We start from the raw sequence: 25,246 nt of genomic DNA, 5'->3' as shown, positions 1-25,246 counted from the left end.
TTAAAAATTTTTAATTTCCTCAAAAATGTTCAAACATTTTAATTTAACAAATGAAGTTCCAAAAAAAATTATAACAATTCAGTTGAAATTTTTGTTATCACCCCACTAACTACATAGAAAGAATTTATTTATGGATTGGACGTAGTAAAAGAAAAATTGAATTGTTGCTAATGCCGAATTGCCTACTAGACTAATTTTATGTCTACTCATTTCAATACATTTAATACATGCTGTCCATAAAATATATAATTAGACTTAAATTCACTTAAACTTTTTGTTATTGGTTAAAATTTTGTCTTTCAAACATTGCGGTTGTGATTTAATGAAAATTTTATGTGGAAAATCCCATGCTTTTCTGCTTATCCTTGATATTGTTTGTGTATAATTGATATTTTTCTTGATATTTTCAATTATTTCAATTATTGTTAACATTATTATTAATAATACATTTTATTGGGCAACTCAAACACTAAAATGTCTTCTTAAATAAATCTTAATCTTTAAAAAATTTAAAAAAATAAAAATTCAATTCACAAATTGAATTTTTAGATTACCCTGTTTAATGTAAACTGTATATCTAATATTAAATAAAAATTCAAATTATTTAAGAGTGTTAGTAAGGATAGTAATAACATGTTTCCATGTCTATTGAAATCTCATACAGTTTGCTTTCAAACAAAACAATGGAAAATCAAACAGAAAATAAATGAAGTAAGAATTGTTTACTTAACCTTGATGAAGATTTTTCTGTTTCTTTTGTTTTCTTTTGCATTATTCTGTTTTCATGAAAGTAAATGGCATGAATGTATTCGAGGCATTTGAAAAAGAATGAATGCTTCCGTGTTCTAATAGAAGAAAAAAAAATCAAACAAATTTTCAGTTATCTACAAAACTAATAGAAAAATTTCCAGAAATTTCATTTCAAAAATTAGATTGAATTTTTTTTTAATTTTTATTTTTGTGTTTTTGGATGTGTTCCTACAATTTTTCTTTAGTTCCTTTTCTTTGTTTGTTCCCATTACAGCATCAAAAATTGAAAAAAAATATGTAGATGTCTGGAACTTAAATAAATTTTGGGAAAAAAAAAAAATAGGAAAATGTTAATATCATTTTTGTTTTCAAGGAAATTAAAGCCAGTAGCAGTGAAATAATTTTAACACTTACAGCAAATAATTTTTTGTAATCATTTTTTTTTTTAAATCCTTGTAGCAATAAATTATTTTGTGGAAATATTGAAAGTACTTGTAATTCCAATTTTGCTAGTGCTTTTTTTTAGGTCTTGTTTTTTGAATTTTTCAAATAAATATATTAAAATATTTCGGAAGGGGATCGAACTGCAAACCCTAACAACGATTCTATATGTGCAATAAGACTTGTCACTAAGGTGAATAATGTTTCGGTTAAATAATTTTTCTATCTCTAATAGATAATAATACAAAAATTGTTCATAGCAAGTTCTTGAAGAGTGTATAACATGTTAAAAATAGATTGCATTAATCACAAAAATTGTAGAAAAGATAAAGATTCTCTTGTAAGAAATTCAAAATTGGCTTCAAAAAATGGCATCTGACTGCAAAAGGCATCCTTTGTACGTAGCACTTAATTTTATTAATGTATAAATTTGTAGAATTAAAAAAAAATATTACTACATTTGTCACAGTTTTGCATGCTCTCCTAGTGATAAAAAATATTGATCGGGATAGAGCGAAAAAATAACATTTTCTGCCATGTTTTATGGCACAAGACAATGCAACTTAAGTTCTTTCATTTAGCCATTCTATTTCCAGATTATCTATATATATATATATATATATAGAAAAAGACAGCTATATAAATTAACCTAATTGTATACACTACAGACTAAATATGTATTCATAATATGGACAATTCAATTTTTTTTAGCAACTTCAGATATAAAATTGTAATTATGTTTTTTGGCTACCAAAATAGTGCCCACTTTTTCACTGTAATATACCTTAAAGAAGTTATATTTTAGTAACATCTGCGTTATGTATTGGTATTCTTAAATTAAAGAAACGTCCTATTATCTATCTCTTATTCGAATTCGAATTGATTCGAAAATAATATTCGCATAAAAAAAAAAATTCGAATTATGCAAAATTTCCGAATTCGAGAAAACGCACCCCTTCTTAATGTCAAATATTCAAAATTTAAATTATCTTGTCCACTTAGTAGCATCTTTAAAATTTAGTGTTGAGTTGTGGTTCGATGTGAGGGAAGAAAATACCGAAGCGATCCAAAGAAGGAAAATATGGGACCATTCGAAAAAAATAAATTCTCGAATATCGAGATACATACGAGTAATACAAACATTTTCGAAGAAATTCATTTTAAAATCGAATTACATAGTAGAGCCCGTGCAATTATAAATTCGGGAAATGTACTATAGCAAAATGCTATATTAAATTACAAGATGCTTCTATTTTATTTATTCTCTTCTTAAAACTTAATTTAATTTTTCAATTTCGATTAAAAAATTTCTATATTTAATCAATTTATAAAATATTTATTTATTTTTTTCTTTTATTCTTTTTACATTAACCTACAAATTTCATAACGAAATTATTTCCCATTTCATTTTTTCTACTTTCAAAATTTGAAAATCCTACAAAAATAATTCGATCACATCGAGAATAAAAATTAAGATTTACATTACAATTTAATCAAAATATTTTTGGTCTAGTGATTTTTTAGGTTTTGATTTATTTTTTATTTTATTTTTATTTCCAACTTTTCTGTTTTGCCAACGTTTTGCTTACAAAAAAAGAAAAAAAATCCTTATGAAATATTTTTTTTTTATCTTTTTCGCTTGTTCTAAAAATTAATTCAAGGACTAAAGTAAAAAAAAAAATTATTATTATTATTTGATTTTTTTTTATGCTTTGTTTTTTTTTTTTGAAAAAATTTTCCTGAATTCCAGTTTGACAAGATATCATTTAAGGTTAACATTGAATTTTCTTTGTAAATTTGTTTTGTTATTATGAGGAGATCTAGAAGGCGAAACAATGGTTAGTTGAAAAATATGAGGGCTAATTTTTTTTTTGTTTTCTTAACTTTTTTATTTTTAAGAATTCCACAATTAAATGTTAAATATATTAAAATAATTTTTGTTATTTTCTAGGATAATATTTTAAGAAATTTGAAAATAAGATCACCTGTGCTTCTGGTGTAACATGGATTGTATTGATTCAGTTGCCTTTAATTACTAAATGTATACAGAAATTGTTGAATATTATCTGTTAGGTGCTGAATTATAGATTATTAAAGTTATAGCACAGTCATACAGAAGCACCAATTTTCTTTTTTAATTACAGGTAGCTTATTTGACTCCATAATAAGTCTCTTATCTCATGTAATTGAATAACTCTATTCAAATCCTTATTTGCTTTAGTCTTTTTCCTCCTTACTAGAAGCAGAATTTGATTTAAGATCCGCATATTTTTGAAAATATATTTGTAAGAGTGGCACAACGTTGATTACATAAATTGTATCTTTATGGCAAATTTCAATCATTTTAAAAGTAATAATTATAAATTCAATTCATTATAATCGCCGGGCGAAACTGTTATGGAGTAGCTGAAAAGCTTAAGTTTTTTCACAATATTTTCGGCTTCATATACTTACTTATTTTGAAAAAATAAATAATAAATGTATAACAATCGATAGCTTTCTCGAATATCTCAAAGGAATATTGTCTTAAGTTTTTAAAAGGAAAATTTTTAAATCTATCTTCAATATTAAAATTGTGGTTGCCGATTCAGAAATCTTTGTTGCTTGAAATCCATGTCATCAGTAACCAGGCATGATTGATATGAACCGATCATTGTCCTGAAATATATACAAGACGTAAACTTGAGAATTTTAATCCCTTTATTGGACAGAATGCTCCATATTTTGAACAAAATTAATTTTAATATGTGATGAGCTTGTGATCCGTTCAAAATTCAAACATGTGATCAATATTAAAGTACGACAAAATTTAGTACATTGTTTTTTGGAAATTAGATTTCAAATAAAATTGCTAATTCTAAAAGTTCTATATAATTTTGAAAATTCTAAAAAATAAAAGAAAAATTAAGTTTTTTGTTAAGTTTCAAATATAAACAAAGAAAAATAAACAGAGTTGAGTCCTTTTTTGTTTTGTGTTTTTCCGCTTGGCTCTCTTCTCATTGAAACAATGAAAGCAAGAAAGAAATAATTGTATTGATTGGTTCTTGAATTTTTTTTTTTTTTTTGAATTTCCATCACTCTTTCAGTCCTTTCCCTTTCTATTATTCAACATTTTCTTTTTTGTTATTTTTTTCTGAATATTTTTGCCATTTTATTTTCTTAACTACGATTGAGTAACAAAAAAAAAAAAAACAAAGACGAAAACAAAAACAAAAAAACTTTTTTTTTTTTTTAAATTCCCGGTATGCTTTAACCAGGATAATGGAAAAATTATTTTGTTATTTTCCATTTTTTTTTTTTTTAAACTTAAACTTGTTTAACGTTTTTTCTCTTGGGCGAGGTTATTTTTGTAAGCAGAAAACAGAAATTACTCTTTAAAGGTTTTGTAAATGTTTTTGTGTTAAAAAAAAAAATACAAAATGTTGATGAAAAAAAAATATTTTTTACTTTAAAATTCATACAGAAAAAATTTTTCAATTTACTAAAACAAAGAAATTATAAAAGAATTTTAAAAGAAGGGAAAATCATTGAAGTTTTTATTCTTTTTGTATGCAAAGGATGGAATAAAAAAAAATTATGAGAAATTTTCTAATAATTTTTTGATTTATGCATTTTAAATGAGTTTAAAATTGATAAAAATTGAATTTGAATTGACATTCTGACAATAGAATATATAGTGGTTGTTTGAATGAGGTGAAGTGTGACTGGAGTCCAGGAGCAAATGGTAACAATTTTTAATTGAAAAATCATATTTGATTAAGTATCCTTTTTTATTAATTTCTTTTAAGAGAACTTGTATAATTTGCTTTAATATTATTATAATTTAAAAAAGCAAAATTTGTAATGAAATAATGGGATATCTCGAAATGTTTTGACGAAATGCTTGATATTCTGAAGATAATTTAAAAATGACAAGGAATCGAAAACTATTCTTAAGATATTCAAATCAATCCTATGAGTTTCTTATAAGTTTAATTACTAAAATAGATAGAATAGGACAAGAAAAATGTGGTTTTCCCTGACAGGATAAAACAGGATAAGAGAATCTTAACAATGAAAATTGATTTTAATCCCTGAAATTCACACTATCGGACTGAATAATCATCCCATATTTTTGCCCCCTACAATTGATACTGCATAGAGGCACATATAGATATGGATTTTATTATGTACAACAATTTTTCAATTTAATATTGAAAATTTGATACCTTTGAAACGTGCTTGGTATTATCAGTTATATATATTGACAATAATTATGGTGACAATTTATAAAATGGAATGTCAAAATAAGTAAAAGTTAATGGAATTTTTGTTTTCCCTGTAACATTCTTTGTAATATTTTATATATTTTTTTTCTTCCATTAAACGTCATTTTTCTAAAAAAAAAAAAATTCTTTACGTGTAATTTCCTATTTATCGTATATAGAGAAATTTTCTTTTAGCTTAGAACAAAATATAAGTGGAAAAAAGAAAAGCAACAAAAAAAAAATTGGTTTTTTTTTTTTAAATTGAAAATTTGTGACTAATGGTTAAAAGCTCATTAAACAATAATTTGTCAAATGATTTTTCGCTGTGATGAAAATTAAAATAACATGCTTGTAGAAATATATAGAAAATGTCAAAGAGAAAAGAATTTATCACAACCTAGAAGTATAGCTGCCATCATCATTATCAAGTATCATTATCAATCATCAATATCATCATCATTACTCAGTCATTATTTGCCATTATTTTATGTTGCTGTGACAAAAATGAAAAACAAAAAAATAACAAGTAAAAACGTTTCAGTCATAGTATAAACCGATTGAATTATACCCGGCACCGTTCATTGTTGTATAGCAATCACTCGAACCTGTGAAACCATTCTATAGAAACTTCACGGATATGTCTGACCTATAATTGAACACACGACTGCCAAGCTTCATGAATCTGACTTTATTATTTTTCCGAATATGAAAAATTTGCTTGGAGTCGTATGGCAGCTACCCGAACGGGTGCAACCATCCCTTTAATATTTTTAGAGCACATGACGAATGCAATTGGACACAATTGCAATATTTCATATTTATACCTTTATAGTTTTTCAAATATCTAAAATAAACTCTTTGAGTTGCATGGCAGCTACCCAAACCCGTTTGTCCGACTTGATTCAATTACAATAGGGTTCGTCCTTGGCACAAAAGGCGTCCTTGTGAAAGTTTATTGTCGATTGCATTATTCATTTCTGAGTTAAAGTACGAATTTTCATTTTTGAGATATCGGACGGTCGGACGGGCATGTCTAAATCAACTAAATCACAATTTTACGCTGAATAAGAATATCCATACCGAAGATGACTTCTTCAAGTGGTTTCAAACTCCATACCAAGGTGAATATAAACTTCACGAAGGTGCAGGGTATAAAAAGTATTCTTTTCGCGAATAATTTAAATACAGCAAAAAAAAAAAATAATAAAATATTGCAAATATAAATGAAGAAAAAAAATCACAAGAAAAAGTGTTAGGAAACGTTTATAATGAAAAATTTATTTTAAATAGAAATTGTTTAGATAAAGTGAGAATCACACAGAGCGCAGTGAGAAGAATGAGTGAACCGTTGATGAAAAAATATAAAAATGTTCTCTAATAATTTTTCTCCGTTTTTGAGTGTTATTGTAAGAAAAATATTAATTTTTTTTTGCTCACTTTTATTTTTGTTGTCTTCTCTTTCTTTATTTAACACTCATTTCATCAGTTCAACAGTTTTTTTTTTTTGATAACGTATTCGATTTGTGTTTCTTTTCTCTCTCAATAGCACAGTTGAAAGTTAATTGTAAATTTTCTTTCATTAATTACTCTTTCATTCTTACTTTATTGAGTTGTAAATTAATATTTTTTAGAAAATAACAATATTTTATTTCTTTTGATAAAGGCTATAATAATTTATAATTGGTTTTTTAAGTAAAAACGAATAAAAGTGTTTGAAAGTGTAGTTCGATTAATGATTCTTGGCAATAAAATATTTATTTTGTAAAGATATTGGTCGTGGAAGTTGTAATTAAACTCATTAGTTGAATATACGTATATTTTTTAAAATTCTCTAATAATTACAAACAAATACGAGCACATCTATAGGCTGCAATACGGAAATCTAAAATTTCCAGGGAGTCGTTCACACATTACCATATGTCACATTGGTATACTCACACATCATAATCACATTAGTCTCAGATAAGTCACATTAACGTTCTTATTTTATTAGACTTCTTCTTGTAGGGTTTGTTTAAAAAATAAAGTATATTTGATTAAGCAATTTCAGGCCTGAAACGCAATCGTTGTACAAAAAAAGTATTGCTGTATTATTCTCATGTTTCACTAACGGATGGGAAAGGAATAGTATGTTGACTGCATTAATAAAACTCAATCACGCTAATTAGTTAATCAATAATTTAAGAATTGGTTTTGCTGGTTGCAGCGCAAATTGGAGCCTTTTGTTCCGCATTCCTTAGAATCTTGTAGTTGAAATCAACAAGGTAAGATCAAATGTAAATGATGATTCAAATAATGATCAGTTTTTTTTTCGAACTTGTCGCTCTTTTCATTGCCAAAATTAAGCATATTAAAATTATTCAAAAAAAAAATTTATCTAAATTTAGAGAGAGAGAGAGAGAATAAAGTGGAAGGGATGAAAGAAGTTTTTGTTTTTAAGAAACAAAATAAAGTAAAAGGGATGGAAAAATGTTCGTTTTCGGCATTTTGTGACTTAAAAACTGATTCTTAATAATTTAAATCTTATTAAGTAATTTTTGTGTTTTTGTTGTCATTTGTCGGTTAGTGTCTTTTTTTTTCGTCTCTTATCTAAAATAATAAAGAAAAAAATTTCCTAAAGAATTTATTTTTAAATATCGAATGAATAAAAATTTTCCATTAAAAAATTTTTTTTTTGGGTTTGGTTCTTTTCTATTCGGAAAAAAGGCGATTACAATGATTATATTGCTGATGATGATGTTAGTAACGTTAATGATATTGATTGATCATTTCAGAATTTGAATGGACATTATTGTTTGTTATCAAATTCTCTCTTACGCTCTCTTCCTTTTTCTCTCCTCCTCCTAATACTATCTTTCACTCTCTCTCTATATCTCTCCCTCGGATTTTTAAATTCACTTGTCCTCATTTCGTATTTTTACCTCGGTTATTTAATGCTATACACAAAAATATTAAGGAGGAAAGAAACAAAAAATTCAATTGTTTTGTTACTTTTGTTAGTTCCCTATTGAATTATTTTATTGTGTTTTCGTTTACTTATCTCCAAAAAAAAAAAAAGAAAAACCCGAAAAATTTAAAACCTAAAACCTGAAACCCCAAAAAAAATAGCATATTTTTTTTTTATTCATTCGAGATAAATAAATAATGAAAAGAGACCGACATTGTTTTATTCTTGTTATTATTGTCATCATTTTTTGTTACCTTTCATTTTCAGGGTTTGGTTTGTGCTTGTATATTGTGTAGTGGCTGTTGTTGGTCTTTTGCCCCCTAAAACTTTTGTTTTTTTTTTTTTTTTGGGTTCGACCATCCTAAAAATTAATTTTGGTTATTTTACATTTTTTTTTTCTTTTGTCCAAAAATCGTTTAAGTATCGTCTTAAATGAATTCCACGTGAGATTAATTTGTTACAGAGTGAAAAAAGAAGAAAAAAGAAAAAACAGAAAATTCTTTTTTATGATTTGGAATTTTATGTGAGAGAGTAAGCGGAACATAAATATACTTACATATAAAGAGAAAGGAATAAGTGAAAGAAAATTGGTTTTTAATTTAATGTTTCTGTAATTATACATTACAACACAAACAACAGAAAACAAAAAGAAACCAAAATAAAAACAAAACGAAATTGGGGATATAAACTTTAAAATATGGTTTTTACCTTATTCCGTATTGTAATTTTAGAATTCAACATTAACATTAGAGGGTCACCGTTTTTATACCCGTACGAACGTATGTTCGAAGGGTATACTAAATTTGCCTTACCGTTTGTAACGCTAAGAAATAACGGTGTTAGATATAGACTCAAGTGTATGTTTTTGATCAGCGTCAAATTCTGAGTTGATTTAGCTTTGTCTGTCCATCCGTCCGTCCGTCCGTCCGAACGATAACTCAAAAACTAATTGAGCTAAGTTCACCAAATTTTCACAAATGATTTATTGTAGTAAGGGCCAGAACCCTATTTAAATTGGACGTGATCGGGGAACCGGTTCGGGTAGCTGCCATACAACTTCAAAATTTATTTGGCTATATCTCAGAAACTATAAAAGTTGTGGTATTGAAATTTCACACAAACGAATATATTAATAGGGCCAATGTGTTTCATAAAAGTCGTTGAAATCACTTGGCTCCTTCTGGTACCTGCCATACAACTTCAAAAGTTATTTGACTATATTTCAGAAACTATTAAAGCTATGGTATTGAAATTTCACACAAATGAATATATTAATAGGGCCAATGTGTTTCATAAAAGTCGTTGAAATTACTTGGCTCCTTCTGGTACCTGCCATACAACTTCAAAAGTTATTTGACTATATTTCAGAAACTATTAAAGCTATGGTATTGAAATTTCACACGAACGAATATATTAGTAGGGCCAATGTGTCTCATAAAAGTCGTTGAAATTACTTGGCTCCTTCTGGTACCTGCCATACAACTTCAAAAGTTATTTGGCTATATCTCAGAAACTATAAAAGCTGTGATATTGAGATTTCACACAAGTGAATATATTAGTAGGGCCGATGTGCTTGATAAAATTCGCTAAAATTTCTTGGCTCTTTCTGGTAGCTGCCATACAACTTCAATAGTAGTTTGGCACAACCAGTATTTTGAAAAACACATAGTACTGAAATTTTGCATAAATTAATATGGTAATACGGCAACTTAAAGTCATAGTCTGCCCCATAGTTAGTTATGGCACATTAGTTATTCGCACATAGGACAACAAATTCGTACGGGTATCACAGAGTTGACAAAGTCAACTCTACTTTTTTTCTCGTTGTTTCTATTTTTCTTGTTCTTTGTTCACGTAAGAAAAGGAAAAAGAAATTAAGATTTAAAATTCCTCTTTAAAGTTAAACAGGTGTTTAAGTTGAAAGTTCGAAACTTGTTTTTTTTTATTCTGGGTATGAAATTTTCTAAAATTAGAAATTGAAATTTGAAATGTTTTTATTACTATTTTTTTTTTTTAATTATTGTTGATTTTATTGTCGACTGGTTCGAAAAATTGAACCGGAGGCAGTACAAGCAAAAAATTACTAGAATTTAAATTTTATTGAAATATCCGAATAATTTAATGCTAAGAAAAGAATGAAACAAAAATGTAGTCCATAAGGCTGGCCAGCTTTTTAACAAGTTTATTTCACTTCATGTTCAAATAAATTCCGCAATATGTTGTCTTAAGTCGTTTTAGAACAAATTAAATTGTTTGAACAAAATGTGAAAAATTTAGCTCTAGAGCGCTTGTTAATATAATTTCTTTAACGTTCCCATATACACCAGTAAGAACAGTTTATTAAAATTTAATTTAAGTATCTTCAAAGTACAGTGAGTGAAATATTTACGATATATACCTAAAGTATTAGACAATTACAAAAAATTGGCATTTAATGTGCAGTCTTATATTATTTTATAGCTACAGATGTCTTTGATTTGAAAGAGCCCCCCCCCCCCCCTCAATCCTCTATCTAGGGAATAAAATGTTTATCAAATGTATTGTGCTTACACAATGAACATAATATTTCATTTCAGAAGAAATGTTAAAACAGAAAAAATTTTCAAGGAGCCAATTTTTTCTTAATTTTTTATTAAAAAACTATCCCATTGAATTTCTAATAAAGTTCACAATAAAAATAATAAAAAAATCTTTCTTAAATTTTTAATTTTTTGTTTTTGATTTTATGTCCCCCAAGACCTCATTTTACTCTGTATCAAGTATAATAATTCATTTTATAAGAAAACATTCATGGAATTTAAATATTCTAAAAAAAAAAAAAAAAAAAAAAAACGTACATACAAATTTGTATTCCTGTTTTAAAATTTAATATCTTGCCCCCCCCAATTCATGTTATCTTTAAAGTATTTTAATATCGGCTCCAAGTTCTTTTATTGCACTAAGCATTAGAGGAAAATTTAAGCGTAGATATTTTGTTCATTAATATTTTGATTTTTCCCTCTTTCTCTCTCACTCTCTCTTTTTCTCTCTTTCTCTTTCTTTTTATTAGGGATCCCTCTTATGGGTCATTATTCATTGAAAAGTAAAAGCTTTTGGATTTTATATTTTTATAATATTTTAATTGGATTTTTGGAGACATCAATTTGTTACTTTTACTTTTTGGGTTTAGTCAAAATTTTAGGGGATTTTGATTTTCTCTTGTTTTTGATAATAAAGTAAAATTTTTAGAATGAAAAACAAAAATTGATAGGGTATTATAAAAATAAAGCTTATAGGAGGATATTTTTAAACAAACCTTTTAAATTACATATGCTTATTTGTTTACCGATTTGAATATTGAAGGCGGACTTCGGATTATTAGAATTTTCATACGAAATTTATGAATACTTTTCTAATTATAACCGTACTTTGTCTAGAATTGTAGGAAATTTTAACTGCTTTGAATGTTATATCAAATGTATATCATTTAAAAGCGGCTATACTGAATTTTTTAAACTATAGCTAAATTCTATTTCCATTTTCCATATTTTCGCAATTAAGATTCATGAAAAACTAATTTATTGACTTATTCATTCGTTACAAGCATACTACTTTTGCAATCACTGTAATCACATATTTTAAACTAATTTATTAGTGAGCACAAATTTTAAGTTCGGAAATTTTAGTAAAAAATTAACAAATTCTGAAAAATTTATAAGAAACCATCCATGTTTTTTATTATAGAATAACATATGAAATCACAATACTTATTCTTATATATTATATTCAGCTTGAATATTAATTTGCTGAATTCTAGATTTATGCTACTTGGTTCAGTTTAGACATTGATTTCTAAATTAATTAAATTAATTTACATTATAATAACACATTATAAATATTTCTTAATAAATCGCACTTCCAAAATAGTTGAATTGCTGAATACGTTAAATTTAATTCGAGAAATGAATTGCTGAGTTCAGTTGACACTTAATATTATTTCCTGTTTCTTATGAATTTTAAGAACCATAATTATGGAATTTACAAGGAAATTTCTGACTTATTTATTTATATTTAACATTTAATTCATAAAAAACTTATTTAAGCCTTTACACCGTCCCACTTATTACATTGTAATAAGTTGGATGAATAAGTATCACGATACATGCAACTTTTAAAAAATAGTATGTACAAACGAATTAAGACATTTGGAATGCCTTAAATTTTTCCTAAAATAATATTCATTAATGCTTGTATAGGTACAAATTTGCTATATAAAAAATTGAGAGAAAAATTTTAAACTTTTCGCCTTATATCCGAAAGAAAAAAGTAATTTTAAAATTAAGGGAATTTTCATTATTTGTGACTTTTTTTTTGTTTTGATTTTTGTTTTTCTTGTGAGAAGGTTTAATAATAATATTGATAATATGATTATGGTGGGATTAATTAAAAACGATTTGTTTTGGTCTTCTCTATCAATTGTTATTTAAAAGTATAAGAGTATAAAAGAGCAACAAATTCTTTTAGTATTGTGTGTGTGTGTGTATAGAACATTGTTTAGTATAGAAAATATGATACTGATTAGGTCTTATAATTTTTTTTGTTATTGTTGTTGTTGCATTTTGTTTTTTTTTTATGGGCGGTTTGTTACACCGATAAATTACTTAAACAAAAGAAGAAAAACAATAAGAAAAAACGATCCCCTATAAAAATTTTCCATAAAAGAGAAAAAATTTTTTTTTGATTTTGAAAATTCTTAAGTAAGAAAAGAGTTTTGTTTTTTCTTTTTTAATGAAATATGATATTTTTTTTTTGTTTGGTGTTTTTCATTCTACAATCTCAAATTTGTTTTAATAAATTTCAACAAAATTATCCAAGAATTTTTTTTTTTGTTAATAGTTTTAATATCAGTACATAAATTTAATTTTGTGTTTTTTTTTTTATTGCAGTCGGGGTTTTGTACAATTTCTAATTCAATTTTAAAGATTTTTATGAAAGGAAAAGAAAAAAAAATGAGAAAAATATTTATTGAGGGGCAGACAAATTTTAATTGATTTCAATAATAATAAAAGAGTAATTTACAAATTTATTTAATGTCTTCAATCCGATAAAAAATTTTGAAAAAAAAAATAATTTTAATGGATTCTCTGAATGCTTTTAAAATTAAAAAAAAAAAGAATTCAAATAGATCTTAAGCTAGAATATTATTAGAATATTAAGGAAAGGGCAGAGGATTTTTAAGAATGAATGTTAGGTTCATAAAATTTAAAGGATTTTAAGGTATTCAATTAAATTGGGTAACCATTTAAAATTACAAAATATTTGAAACTTAAAACAATAAAAAATTAAAATTTATATTACAAATTTTATTAGTATATAAGAATTCAATTTTAATTATTACTTATTATGTTGCTCTGCAATTTACGATAATAATTTACGATAAATCTATAATAGAATTTTTATTACATTTACGTGAATAATTAGTGATCGGTGCTTGATTGTAAAACAGATGAAATTTTTTTTACTGAAATATGTAAAACGTCATTTAATACTAAAAATTAAAATTAAATTAAAATTTTTAAAGAATTTATAGCTTTCAGATTATAGTTAAGCAGATTATTACAGCTAAATATGTAGAAGATTCAGAGAATTTAATTAGTCTTGAAAATTTAATCTTCTTTTTGTAAATATTCTTAAGTAATGAATACTTAGTTAAAACTCTTAAAGAGTCTTAAAAGAATTTTCCAAGTCTTTAATTATAATTTTACTAATATTATCAATATAACGTCTAGTTGTTTATAATTTATTATTAATTCTGATAAGAATATTTAATTGTAATTTTTTCATACAATTCAAGGCAACAAACAATTAAAAAATCTTTGTTCTCGAACTGGACTCGAACCAGTCACCTACCTCTTTCTAGGCGGACGCTCTACCAACTGAGCTACAGAGATATGAATTAATTACCGGAAAATTCTTCTTCACGTTACTTTATACTTGCTATATAGTATCGCTTTAATCATAAAACGACAGTGTCCATAATATAAAAATACGTTTCCCGATTAAACTATAGAAAAGATAAAGCTCTTTAAGCGGATTTTCAAATTTTTTTGATCAAAGATAATTAATTGTTCATGGATTTAAAGAAATTGTAAGATGTCCACAGTTTACTCTCCCTCAGATTCTCTTAAAGAAACAAAATTCAATCCCGAATAATAAGTTTAAGAGGTAAAAATTATTGTTTGTAAATTTTTAACCGAATTTAATTTGCGTATAAACTCACATAACAAACGCACATAACAAACATACACACATGAACGTAATTTCAATTTAAATTTTAGACACTTCTGTCTTATTTTTATGTAAGGCTAAAAACATCACCTAATTTCATTTAAGTTATCCTTTCTATTTTGCTCTTTTCTTCATATTTACTTGTTAAAATAATCCTTTTTTTTTATTTTATTTTTTTTATTGTTTACTTGTTCCACTAAGATTTAATCTTTAGAAATGGATAATATTTTTTAGTCAATTTTAACACAACATGAATTCAAATTTAACACACTATTATTCTATTAAAAGTTAAACTTACTCCTGCCATCACAAAAAAATTTGAAAAATGTTTATGGTTTCAGTACAATAAATAGATAAAAAATGTCATTTTTTGGGTATTTAGGAGGGTATAACTTTTAGAGGGGCGGGGGGAGATAGATAAACTTTTTCTCTTACGGAAATAAGTTACTAGTAAAGATCTATGTACATACAAAATTTCAGCTTTCTATCTTCAGGGGTGTAGAAGTTTTGTAAACAGACACACGGACAGAGGGACGGACGGACGGACAGAGTGAAACCAATAAAAACTTTTTTTAATTTTTTTGGAAAAGTGCTAAAAAACAAAATGGCTGCTAGAATTAATCGTTAACTAGAACCTAATATTTTTTCGAATTTTACATATCGTTTTTCTTCTAGACAGGAATTTGTAGGAGTCTAAACTTTTAGCAGCTTTTAGACATTCATAAATAATTCATTTCGTTTGGAAAAAAATTTTTTCTACTTTCAAATCTTCTCAAGTAGCGTAGTAGATGATTTTTAAAAGCAATATTTTCACTTGTTGAAAAGAAAGTGCTACTTTACAAACCATTATTTTGACCCAGATTTATTTTTACATAAGTACTTATTTTAAATTTTTATTTTCTCTTGATATGTGTGTGTGTCGGTAATAAAATAAGAGAATATTTCACGTACACTTAAATATAAATGACGTGTTTTAATAGTTTTCCTCTTACTTATCATAATATTAAATAAGTAAAATTCATTTAATGAAAAATTTTTAATAAAAATAAACCTTATTATACTTACAAAATATACAAGTCGTTGGTTCTTATTTTCTTAAAGAAATTAATGTATGATGTACATAATTTTGTTTTTGGTTTAATATTGAAAAGCTCAGTAAAAGGTCGGTCTACGAAATTTTATTTTATAATTTTTGGAGAGAAAAGCTAAAATCGAAACAAACCCTCTGTATTACAGGCTGTAATGTCGCAATAAATTTTTAAACTTTGTCAATTAACTATAGTGTTTCCGAAAATGATAAATTGCCGTAAAATTGATAATAATTTTTGAAATTTTAAAATCAACTCTTTACTGATTGTTTAACTATTTTAAATTGCCAAAAAAATAAGGTTGAATTGAAAAGAAAAAAAGATTATAGAATATGATTTTTATGGATAATATCTAATCGAACACAAATTTTCCGATTAATTTCTACTTTTTTGATACAAGTGAAAGTAAACCCAAAGTTCAATTAAAAGATCTCTGTTTAAAATGGTCGTGCTCTGAATTCAACTGTCTCGCATTGTCTGCATGAGTTTCCTGTCATATTGCTAAATATTCTAAAAAAAAATATTTATCTTTGCACATTGGATTATGCTCTTGTTCATTATCATATTAAAATATAAACCATAGCTAAATATAGACAAGGACATTTGACTGTGTAGAAAAAAATCTAATTTTTTTAAAAATTTTTTCAATTCCATCAAACGTTATAAAAAGAACAATCTCTATTTTTACTTGCACTAGAGTACTAATTTACTACACGGCTATTATGCTTAATTTGTATATTGTTAGTATATACATACTAAAATTTTCATATCAGACAGTCGTAAAATTCCGGTCGCACTGTACATACTCTTAAACAACATTAAACTTAATATTATAGTTAGCTAAATAAATTTCATAGATTATAATATTTGCGTTGGTTTTATCTTATTGTCATCACATTATTTCAATGCTCTCTTCACTTTTACTATTATTGGATACTTGAAAATTAAACAGAAAACAACCAGTAAAAAAAAAAACACAAAACAGATCTTCTGAGAGAAAAAAATAAAAGACCTTTAAAACATCATAGTATAAGTGTATATTTTAACCTAAGTAAATGTTATATAAGTAAAAATAAGAAGACTAAAAGAAAAATTATAAGGAAAAAAAACAATAATAATAAAAAAGTGAAAATATTACACACTTGCAGACGGAAAACATCATTATTCACCTGGTAATTAGGGTCACTAGGTAAAGTGTGTATAAGCATTACATACTTATTATATACGTATATGTATTTATACAATTTATATATCACTACAAACATATTATATTTTTACGTATACGTATGTAATTCAAATGTATTGGTGTGAAAATATTGTGTGTGGGGCTTTCGGAAATGATTTCCTTGAATAATTGGAAAAATATTTGCTGTTAGAATAAAGAAGAAAAAGGCGAACTTACATTCCTTTATAATATTAACGTGGTGGAACAAAATAATTACTTGCAGTCACGAATTAAACAAGAATGCCAGTAAGATTAATATTGAAGAAACTTAGATGAATGGCATGATATTGAAACGCTCTTCCCTCGATTGTCAAATTAAAAATAAACTTTAAGTAACCATTTGAAGTCACCGTTTCATTTGTAACTTATCCGTTACGACTACTGAAATATATTATTGATTTCCAATCTTAAAATTAATACCTTTAGCTTTACATACTAGAGTATCTCAGGACGATTTAAGGATTCCGGAAAAATGTTTAACAAGAGCTTAATCAATGGTACAGTGTATTCTTTATTTCTGTGATAAAATTTCACCTTGACATAATACACATCACCTCAATTCATAATATAGTTTTACATTCAGTAGAATTTTCAGTTTCATTTTTTCAGACAAATCTTTTAATAAAAAGTTTCTCTTGAATATAACGTATGTGTACGGACAAACGTATACTGAGTTTTCCTGTTAAAAATCTCTATTGATTTATGGGCTGTCTATATTCTTAACAAAACCACAAATTGATTCCGCATCATTATTATTATATTTTAGCAATATTGAAATATACGTGAAATTGGTAATCTAAATACGTACTTGTTAATTAATTTGTATATGGCTAGGTATCAACCTAGCGATATCTCAGTCATGATATCTGCCAATTTATAATATACTTAAGGGTAATAGTAATTTTTTTTTTTTAAACGCGCTGGATTAAAATAAAATTTGCATAATATTTTACTCGAGTCTTATTTACAAATCTTCCTCCCTATCCTGCCATAATATAACAATATATAAACTTAATTATTTAAATAATTTGAATAAAGTTTAAAAGGAAAAATTAATTCAAATGAATTGAAGAGAAACTAATTAACATTTTGTTTTTAGTTTTTCATTTTAGGTTTAATATTAAAACGTTTAGTATAGAAGGTTCTTGTATTGTCACCCATGTTTATTCAAATATAATTAAAACTATACCCTTGAGATATGTGAGTAAAATAAAATGAGAGAAATAGCTCATGAGGTTAATATGTAGAAGCTACGCTAATTTATGGTTTTAGGGACTTGAGGAACAAAAAATATTTTATATTAAAAATTTCAAATTTCCCAAATTTAAAACCTTCGTTTAATAGGTAGAATTTAGGGATCAAAGCAAAAAAATTTCAAATGTAACTGTTAACAGCCTTATTATAGAATAACCTAGATGAAAATCTTTTCGCACCTATTATTACTTTTCTTACATATTTTATTATACAAATATATTATAAAGATCAATTCAAAGAAAATTTCCATCAACTTTTATCCATTAATTTCATTAATTCTTGAATAACTATACGACATTTTCCTAGAACAATATAACAAATTTTCACAATTATAATGAACAAAAGTAGAACGCCTAAAATAAGTTCTATATGAAATATTATGCATACTGTTTTGTATAAAACATACATAAATTTTATTTATAAACACATATTACGTAGATCACTGCAAAAGTTTTAGAAATTTGAACTTTGGATATTTAATCATAGACCATGTACCATTATAAATTTTTGCATCATATAAAAAAATCCACTTAACAACTTTAATTATAACAATTTAATAATCATTGGTTTTTACTGTTCGATGTGAGTTTATTCTTTTCGCTAAAACCGCTAAAAATATCCTTCCTGTGATAACTATATGTCACCAAGAGGATTTGCGTTAAAAAGAGTAGAATAAACATCAAACTCCTATTAAAGTACCTTAAATGTTATGTCTGGTCTGTACTCTTATATGGAATAGAGACGCGGACTCTGAAAGTGGCAATGTTAAACAAATTAAAGACGTTTGGAATTTGATGTTATAGAAGAATATTGAGAATTTCATACACAGACAGAATTAAGAATCAATTACAAATCAAGAAATTCTCAAAAGGCTAAATATAAATAGAGAACTGCTTCTAATTATCAAGCGCAGAAAAATAAGTTACTTTGGCCTCATTATACGAGGCCTTAAATATTAACTATTTGAGCTAATAATACAAGCCAAAATAGATGGCAAGAGAAATATAGGTAGAAAACAAATGTCGTGGCTTTGAGAAGAATAAGCTAACACCATTGCAAATCTACAGTAACATGTGAGCGCTTAACATCCAGTAGTGGATTAGCAGCTGAAGAAGGAGTAAAACGAAATGACAGTGAGATATTTTCAGTTCTCAAAGAACTTAACACAACTTGGCTATGAAAAATGATTATAAAACCGGTGAAAAATTTGCAGGAATGTGAAGGTAGTATTAATTTTTGGAAGGCAACCCAAAAGCTATGTTCGTATCAATTTCATGAAATTTTTATAACAACCCTTGTATTACACATTCGTGTAATACACCCTTATCAATGTAAAATTATTAATCTCAATTGAGTCACAATTTGTCTAAAAAATTTATGTATGTACATATTATGTGTACTACTTATATTCTACTTAGGTATAAGTAACAAATAACGCATGAAAATTAATATTTCAATACATTTTAATTCATATATGTATGGAAAAAATTAAAAAGAATAAAGTTATTTGAAACCAGTGGTTTATAAAGCTGCAATTTTCCCTTCAACAAGGGAAATTATACAAAGTAGCTGATATACATTGCCGTATACCATATTTCAAATAATGAGAGCCATATACCGAGATATTTAAAAACAAAAATTATATGATAGCATTTACAGTTAGTTCTCTACATTTCTAGAAATTTTTGGTACCTTACATTTGAAACTGCAAGGTTTCAGAAGCATAAGATGCCAAAAATTCAAATTTTTTAAATTTCAAGAGACGATAACTTCAGAAGGGGTGGAGGTGGAAAGATTTTTTCTTCCAACGAAATAAACTATTTACTAATATCTCCTCAAATTTATACTGCTACAACTTAACGTCTAGAAGAAAAGCGATATCAAAAATAAAAACCCATTTTTGGATAATAGTTAATTTTAGCAACAATTTTTAATATTTAATTATGCTGCACGACACTAGTTTTCTGTCTTAACAAAATTTGAAAAATGATTATGGTTTCTTTAAAATAAGTACTTAGTCAAAAAATTGTGTTTTTAGTTTTTTTTTTGTAGGCAATAAGTTTTAGAGGGGTACGGGAGATAGAACAATTTTCTTCTACGAAAATAAGTTGCTAGTAAAGGTCTATGTACATATGAAATTGTAGCGCTTTATCTTCAATGGTGTATAAATTTTGCAACCGCGCTAGCGAATGGACGAATGGACGAATGGTCAGATTGACGGAGAGACGTAGGACAGAGTGAAATTAATAGGCTCTTATCTTCAAAATTTTTTTTTTGGAAAAGTGCTAAAAGAACATTTTCAGGAGTAAAAATGCTACATCAGACATAGCATACGGAAATTGAATTAAATATCTATGTGTTTATACTTCATAATTATTATGTATATATGCAGTTATATGCGTATATATTTGTCTAGCAAAATTTTACCTACTTATATACATATGAGAAAATAAATAAGTAGTTTTCATTTTTTTTTGAGGGCATGTTAAGAGGCATTTATATTATTATTAATATTATTATAGTATGTATATGTATATGTATAATTTATATATATATATAAAGTTCATTTGTAAATATTATGTAATTTTATTAGTCTGAATTATATTCATTTGACACACATTTATTATTGTCATCATGGGAAGTTTTAATCAGAAAATTAAATATTTATTTTGATAAGCGGGACCAAGTATGTTTATATTGTGGCATTCATGTTTAACTTATTTTTATTTCATATTATTCACTATCTCGCTCTCTTTCTATGCTTATACATCAGTGTGTTTCTATATAAATAAATACATTATAATGAATCTCAAGTGTATAAGTATGATATAACATTGCATGCTCATACACCTATGTGTATAATATATAGGTATTATGTAATATTTATTTTGTATATATATATATTATGCATATATCTGAATTAAAGTTAAGTTATATCTATAAATCCAAATATATTTTTCGTTCTCATAGCACAAAAATTTATGTCTTTTCTTGGCTATACCTATTTGTTTAACAAGTAACATAAGAAAACAAAAAAAAAGGAAATTACAGATACTTTCCCGAGTGATTTAGGTCAATAGTATAAATTTTCTGTTGTTCGAAATCGAATGTGTAAGTACGAAGATTTAGCCTACCTTGTTGAATTAAAGAATTATCCAATACTATTCTCTTGAAAATTAGTTAGTAAATGGATAGAACAAAAACTAATGGAGAGAACAATGAATGTAGAAATAAATTATTGACTATTAAAAGTCTGTTTTTTAAAGCCGTATAACAGAGGTTCCCAAACTTTTTTTCCTCGTAGATCCCTTATCATGTTTCTGAATTTTTGATAGACCCGCTTAATACTTATTTAATTAAATTCATATTTTTTGGTAGAGCCCTAGTATGGTACTTCTTCATGGACCCCTGGAGGTCTATATAGACCGCTTTGGGAATCACTGCCGTGGGAGTACCAGATATAATTCTAAGCACAACATTCTGTTAATTTTCGCTAAAATAAGAGTTTCATGCAGTTACCTCCAAAATTTTTAAGAATTACAAATTCAAGTTTAAAATTAATACAAAATTTCGGTTTTTGATCAAAGCAAAGTAATAAAAATTATTTTGCTTGAGTAAGTCGAACAAAAAAGAGGGTTTGAATGTTTAATAATTTTAAAGTTTTACTTTAATTCACTCATATTTTCTTTCCTCATCTTTTTAAGATGGTATTTAGGGAAGTGAATAGTCAATATTTTGCTACGGAACAACTAAGTGCCGAGAACATTCTATAATTCTCTTATAGTTAATTTGACGATCTCACGAAATGATGAATAATAAAAACGAAATCATTAAAATCGAAAATGGTCAGCTCTTAACATTGTAGATTCAATTTTTTTCGAAATTTTGCGGAAAATTACAATTCATCCTGTTTTTTGAATTAAAAATTGACTCACTAATCCTATTAAGAAGTTACACAACTGTTATATGATTAAAATATAAAATTTGCATCCATTTTACTATTTCGACCGTTCCCAAATTTTCAAATTCTCTATCGATATCGAGAAAAATCAACCCAATTTTTCTCATAAGAAAAAAAGGTGAGCAATCAGGTCGATACCAGGTTTTACTATGAAGATATTTTTTTCTTATTTTTATTGATTGTATTTTTTTTTTGCTTTTCATAAGTCCTTTTTTTTTTGTTCGCAATTCCTGAACTTTAATTTAAAAAGATTTTTTTTTTCTCCTGTATTTATTCGCATAATTCAAGCATCCTGGAATTTTTATTTTAATTTTATATAAAAGAAATATTGGAGTAGGTGTAGGGTTGTAAGTAGAACAAAAATTTAAACGCGAATTTTATTTTTTTTTTTTGTGTTCACTTTAAAGCGTAAGTGTTAACAGTAAAAGTTGATTATGGTGCTATAATTTATGTAATATAACGGTTAATAAAAGAATAGTTTGAGGCATTCATTGTTATTATTATACGCCCATTGTTATATTATTTTGTGGTAATTGGATAATTAATAAAGTGTGAAATGACACACCATTTTCATTGATTTATTAATAATTTAATAATAAATAATGATTTTAATATTTTTTTTAATGATTTTTTTCTGTTGGTTTTTTTTTTTTAAATAAATTGTGGGTATCCTTTTAATATAGTAAAATTTTTTGTGTAATTAAGGTTTAATGGATTTTGAAAAGAATATAAGGTATTAATGAAATAATTGAAAAAATGATTTGTCAATTTGATAATGTGGAAAAAAAAATTTATTTTATGTGGGAAAAAATAATTCACAGTGCCTGCTATTAGTTTTTGACTACAAAATATAATTGGTAAAAAAAAAATGTTAAATAATTTACTTTTTTCTATTGAAAGAGAAGAGCTTTTAAATAAATGACAGAAGTCATAAACATTTAATGAGAAACTACTCTCATTTTGCTCAACTACCCTTAAACGCTCTTCTTTTACAATATTGTTGAGAAATATTGTAAATATTGGAAGGAAATTTCATATATGGTTGAAATTTTTTTTTATTAAATTTTTTATTTAGGAGTTGTGCTACAAAGCATAGGGCTCGTCTAAAACAGCATGTAAATATGGAATCAGCTTGGCTGATAGACAATGGCGTTACGACAGAAATACATAAACGAACAAGACCATTCAATTTAACAGGAAATACCAATTTCCTTATGGAGCGTATTTAATTCCTGTACGGAAAAACCAAGTTAGCGCGGTAATAGTTGGTCTGTAGGACCAGTTTTATCCGTTCAGAGTTAAGGTGATTTTTTAGGGTAGAAGTCACGCTCCCCCACTGTCGGAGGAAAAATTCAGATAGAACCGTCCTTCTTCGTCTTTCGAGATTTTTTCACCTAGTAGAAAAAAAAAAATAAATTTTATTTGAAATTTTTTATTAAATTTAAAACATTCAACTTTTTCCTGCTATTTTTTTTGCTTTATTAAATTTTTTAATAATTTTTTTATTTTAAATTTTTTTAATTACAGGTAAGCAATTAAAACACTCAGAACATCTACTATTTTGTACTTTAATATTGATGTTAATTTTTTGCAAAACAATATTATGGAATTTTTCGAAAAGGTATTAAGTGAAATTATTTACAAAAAAAAATATTATCACGTTATTATAGTACTTAACATTTATGTTAAAGGTGATTCATAATTTAATATTTTTATATAATAACAGAAATTAAGTTTTATTTAAAGCAATAATAATTTAAATTTAAGTAACATAATATTATTAACTTAAATATAAATGAATTTTTAAAAAAATTTGGTGAATAAACTTGGGGCAACGCTATTTATAAATGCATCCAGAAAGTAGAAAAGCCTTCAACATTCACCTTCTAGGGTAATAGGAAGTCTTAAACTACGGGAAAGGGAAATATATTGGTAGTTTCGCCCCGACGAAAAAGAAGACTGGAGTGTACTACTTTTGTTGTTAATGAAAATACTCGAATATAAATTAAGTTGAGTAAATAACTCAACTCCTGATTTCTTAAATATTGGTAAACCAAATCGTAGTGTTCTTGACGTTCTCTTGTTTTTAATGTACATACATACGTTAATGATATGGAAAAGGTTATTCATCGGTCTAAACTAATATTATTTGCAGTAATCGATTTATTTCTGGGGCTGTATAGCATGTAGCATCATCTTCTTGAAACCACATACCATTAACCGTTATTGTCTGACCAGATGCATTTTCGAAAAAGAATTCGATGATGCTTCCAAGGTAAAATCCGCACCAAACATAGACACGTTATGGATGCATTTGTTTCTCAACAATCACTTTTAAATTTTTAGAACCCCAAATGCGACAATTTTTTTTTCGTTTGACAAAGTCATCAAGATGAAAATGAGCCTCATCGTTGAAGATGATTTTGTTCGAAAAACTTTCATTGTTTACAAAATATTGCTCAACAAAAACTTTTGTGTAGCGCTCCATTTTTAATAATTATTAACTTTCAGCTGCATGAATTTTTGGGACAAGCCGATAAATTTCATGCTTCATACATTAATTTTGTTGATTTAACTATGAAAAAATAATCGTGAATTTATTAGTAATTGTTTTCAAAATGAAATATGAACTGTGTCCAGCTTATTTTTTGCGATAAGCTGATATATTCGATGTTCATAATTACATAATTTGCGAAATCTCTTGGAATTTTCGATTAAACTTTTTTACAAACTAAACAAAACTAATATTCATTTTGATTAGATTTTATTTAATTTTGGGTCGCAGCACGGTTTACAGTCATTCCAATATTGCAATCAATAATCTAGCAATAATTTGAGTTTATATGCACAAAATAGTTTCTGTTAGACCAAATTTCGATAAAATCAAACTTATGAGCTGAATTATTCTTTTTTTTTTTTGAATTTAAATAAGAATATAATTTTAATATTATAATTTATAGTAGGTGCCATGTATTTAAAATTTTGCTTGTAATTTGTTATAATGAAAATGTTTAACTGTAAAATTATATACGTTTTTATTAAATTCTGATTATACTCTACTATTCC

The 25,246-nt window shown here is 26.1% G+C and overlaps 1 long non-coding RNA gene across 1 annotated transcript in view; it reads left to right on the top strand.

The window, feature by feature from the left end:
* The window catches only part of LOC129612314 (uncharacterized), a 98,172-nt gene extending 74,383 nt beyond the window's left edge, over positions 1-23,789 (top strand). The window contains exon 3 of the long non-coding RNA XR_008697224.1: positions 23,708-23,789. This is a non-coding gene — a long non-coding RNA (uncharacterized LOC129612314). The remainder of the gene's footprint in view (positions 1-23,707) is intronic.
* Positions 23,790-25,246: the final 1,457 nt, after the last annotated feature.

Source organism: Condylostylus longicornis, unplaced genomic scaffold (assembly GCF_029603195.1).
Source record: "Condylostylus longicornis isolate FDR11 unplaced genomic scaffold, ASM2960319v2 ptg000001l, whole genome shotgun sequence".
Classification (NCBI taxonomy): Eukaryota; Metazoa; Arthropoda; class Insecta; order Diptera; family Dolichopodidae; genus Condylostylus; species Condylostylus longicornis.
Note: the sequence above shows the minus strand (reverse complement) of the source record. Positions and strands in the feature narration are given on the sequence as shown.